The sequence below is a fragment of the Mus caroli genome, chromosome 18, assembly GCF_900094665.2.
Source record: "Mus caroli chromosome 18, CAROLI_EIJ_v1.1, whole genome shotgun sequence".
NCBI classification, from domain to species: Eukaryota; Metazoa; Chordata; class Mammalia; order Rodentia; family Muridae; genus Mus; species Mus caroli.
This window is the reverse complement of record NC_034587.1, coordinates 17,142,091-17,146,681: the sequence shown is the minus strand read 5'-3', so window position 1 is coordinate 17,146,681 and position 4,591 is coordinate 17,142,091.

The window sequence follows — 4,591 nt, the reverse complement described above, 5'->3', positions numbered from 1 at the left end:
AATTCTGGATTGTAGTTCATTCCAAATATAGTCAAGTTGACAACCAGGAATAGCCACTACAGCATCTATTCTGGTTTCCCCTACGGTCAGAAACTTCTTTCTTCCTAGGTGATGGTAGATTCCTGTGAAGTGCAGTGACCTAACTTTTACTCAAAGAGATAGTGTAATACCAGGGCCAGTACTGAAATCCAAGCCCAAAGTCTTGCTAAGGACGAACTAGGACTGTTGGAACACTGGTGGACGGCTTTAGCTATGTCAGAATTCAATCTTAAAAGGCACTTATGATAGGAAAATATTGAAAGAGAGCANGTGGATCNATACACTAGACTAACGCGGGAATGGAACGCGGGAATGAAAAATTACTGTATGGGTAGGGAATGCTAGACTCCAGGAGGAGAGCTTCCTTGAAACTCTTTTGCCTCATGAGTGACTTTTAAGCCTTTTGGCTTGTCCAGATGACTCGACCGGAGAGCGTAGCACACACACACACACACCCCACAAATGATGACAGCAGAAGCAATAGAATAGGACCTACTGATACCAGCATAAGGGCAAAACCTGGATCTAGGAAGTCCCAAGGGACAAGGTTCCAGTATCCAGAAATACAGTTAAAGAGAGGAAGGATGGGAACTGGAGAAATGGCTCAGTAGTTAAAAGCACCGACTGCTCTTCCAGAGGTCCTGAGTTCAATTCCCAGCAACCACATGGTAGCTCACAACCATCTGTAATGGGAGCTAATGCCATCTTCTGGTGTGTCTGAAGAGAGCAATGGTGTACTCATATACATAAAATAAATAAATAAATCTGAGAGAGAGAGAGAGAGAGAGAGGATGGTAAAGACAAGAAAAGTTCTCATTGCCAATGCAATCTCATTGGGAAGGGCAGAGGTCTAATGGCCTCAACTCTGTTTTCCAAATTCTTACAGCAACCTTAGTGTTGTACAGTAGTCAGAAATGAAGACAGCCACTGTGGGTTCCTATGGCAGCAGGCCAGATCCTGTTGGCCTGGGTGATCATCACTTTATGTCAGTCCTGTGAACTATGTCTAGGATTATCTCTGGGCTTAGGGAGTTGTTTTATTTTATCCTTTATCTTAAGGTGATTGTCAGTAGGGCCTGTAGTGTCTGGTAACTAAGGTAACTGCAGGAAAGAAAGGCTTGGGAGAGCTCAGCAGCATAGATAGAACAAGCGGGAATCAGAGACAAATTAAACAGTGACTATGCCCCACCTCAGACATCAAACCATATTTGCATTTCAATGGCACAATTGTGAATTTTCAATGAACCCAAGCACAGAGAACTTTTTGAACAGCACTTCTCCTTTGGTAAATATAAGTCAAGTAATAAACACTTCTCTCTCTCTCTCTCTCTCTCTCTCTCTCTCTCTCTCTCTCTCCCTCTCCCCCTCCCCCTCCCCCTCTCATCTGTCTCTCCCCAGAGTTTCTCTGTGTCACCCTGGCTGTCCTGGAACTCATTCTGTAGACCAGGCTGGCAGGCTGGCCTCAATCCCACAGAGAATCTCCTGCTTCTGCCTCCCAAGTGCTGGGATTAAGGCATTGCTACTACAACTGGCTGTGTCCTTTCTTGAGTGGCTTTTTATAGGTCTAGGAAATCGGTGAAAGCTTCCCTAATATATCATATTTTTGAAAGAATAAGGGGAGATTTTTATTTCTATCCTTAAACATTCTGTTTCATTTTATTTAAAATAGGATCTTACGGGGCTGGTGAGATGGCTCAGTGGGTAAGGGCACCCGACTGCTCTTCCGAATGTCTGGAGTTCAAATCCCAGCAACCACATGGTGGCTCACAACCATCCCTAACGAAATCTGACTCCCTTTTCTGGAGTGTCTGAAGACAGCAACAGTGTACTTACATTAAATAAATAAATAATTAAAAAAAAAAAAAAAAGGATCTTACTTGAAAAGCTGCCTGGAAGTTATATTCATCCCCCTGCCTTAGCCTGAGGGCTATGATTATAGATGTGACTCACCATTTATAGCATTATCCTTAGACCTTTGTAGGATGACTGACTACTTCTTTTTTTAAAAAAGATTTATCTATCTATCTATATATCTATCTATTTAATATATGTGAGTACACTGTAGCTGTCTGAAGACACACCAGAAGAGGACATCGGATCCCATTACAGAAGGTTGTGAGCCACCACATGGTTGCTGGGAATTGAACTCAGAACCCCTGGAAGAGCAGTTAGTGCTCTTAACTGCTAAGCCATCTCTCCAGCCCAGGATGACTACTTCTTGCTCTCAGATTTTTAAATCAATAGAAAAATTGATATATAGTTAGATGTGCTATTACCTTCTCTATTTACTTATTTATTTGAGACAGGCTGGCCTTGAACTTCGTATCCTTCTGCAGCTGCCTCCCAAGCCCAAACCACCACACCAAATTTTATTTGGTAGATCGGCATCAAACCTACATTTTATGTTCAGTTTCTTGTGGTTCTAGGGTTGAGCCCTTGGCCTTGTGTACCTTAGGTAAACACCCCTTCTCTGTGTGACACTGCCTGTGCTGGTATCATCTCTCTGAAATTAGGTGTAGGCCTGGTGTAGTGGCACACACAAATCCCAGAGGCAGAGGCAGGCAGGTAGATTTCTGTGATTCAAGGCCAGACTGGTATACCTGGAAGGTTCCAGGACATCTAAGACAGATATATTGTCTCAAACAAGCAAACAAACACATGGATTTAGACAGTTTAGGACTCAGGTTATAAACCAGTTAGTACAGCATTATAAAAGCAAAGCAAAACAAACAAAGAAACAAAAGAACCCCCAGATAACTTAAACTAATGGTTTAAGGCACTTACACAAACAAAGAGTAAGGCCTGGATTAGTGTCTCCTCCAGTTGTCTGATAAACTCATTGCTTGAGTGTGCAAGTCACAATCTTCAAGGAAAGATTAAAATATGATTATAGACATTATTGCTTTTGTAGTCTTTGTTGTTTTCATAAACAAACAAGGACAGGTAAAGTCCAAAGTGAGGGAGTGAGTCACTGCCTTCACAGACTGACCTATGATCACATCCGAAACAGGATTTATACACAGGGCAAGTCCAAGGGCCGAAATGGGAAAACAAACCATAGAATTCCAACTAAATGGCCCTGTTTGGCCTGAACTATCCAAACAACCATGACTTCATCGCTTGCTTTTTGCTTTTATTTTGTGTGTTCTACTTTGGTTCCAGCCTCTATGTTGGTAACTAATATCCTCTTGTAACTTCAGTTATGGGGACCCAACACCTGTCACCTTTCTCTGGTCTTGGAGCAGAAATAACAGATACTCAAAGATACTCACATATCCCAAAATTAAAAAATAAAAATATGCCGGGCATGGTGGCGCACGCCTTTAATCCCAGCACTCGGGAGGCAGAGGCAGAGGCAGAGGCAGGTGGATTTCTGAGTTCCAGGACAGCCAGGGCTACACAGAGAAACCCTGTCTCGAAAAACCAAAATAAATAAATAAATAAAATATTTCTTAAACACACACACACACACACACGAGAAGCCAGTAACCTGGAAGGCAGGAGGTTCAGAAGTACAAGATAATCTTTGATACACAGTGAATTAAGAAGGTCAGACTAAGATACACAAAGCTGTCTTAAAGGAAGAAACAGCCTCACACAGACATACATGCAGGCAAAACCACCAATGTATATAAAACTACAAAGGAATAAATATACATTGAAGTCACTTACTACAAAAGACCACTTGCCTACTATGCACTCAAACTGTTTGTTTAATTTGCCTTTAAGAGAACAATATAACAAACAACATTACTTGTCTTGGATTTCGCATGTAATCAGCTTTTACAACCTGGCCTAATTATAGCTAATGCATAGATTTGATATTAGGTTAAGTAGTCTTCCGTGCCCGACCTAGATAGTGCTGTGTGCTATTGGCTGAAAGCAGATACAGAAATCGAAAGTAACCCAATATCTACTATCAAGGTGGAAAGCACCTACTTATGGATATCGGTTGCTAAACAGTGATGTTTATTAACTGGGTGAGCTGGGATCAGTTGGAAGCAGGACTTAATTTCTTGTATACCTCTGTTATTAAAGATTTCTGTATTCCATTCCTTCTCCTATGTGATGCTTCTATGCTGTTCAGTGAAAGCAGAGAAAACTCTCTTTAGAGACAGACACAGACAGAGAGATAGACACACAGGGACAGATACAGATGCAGGCACAAATTCAGATCACGCAAAAGACAGACTGTTGCATGTATTTTTATTGCTACTGCCTTGCTCCAGGAGCAGCTGCACTCTGGTCCCTCCCGGCTTCTCTTTTGATCTACCACACACACACACACACACACACACACACACACACACACGTTTGCCCCTTTACAATTTGCCTTTTAGGCCCAATTGTGGGATGTTACTATCCCCTACCTGGAAAAGCATGCCCTTGCCAATCTCCACCTGCCCAAAACTTTAGTGGCTAGTCCCACCTAGCCCCTGCCAAACATCCTTGGCCCCAGCTTCCCGAGACCTCACATGGTTGCTTCTTTCTTCTTCCTCCGAAGCATGGCAGAAAGCCCCCACCTTTCCCTGCGTCTACATTTTCCTCCTGGG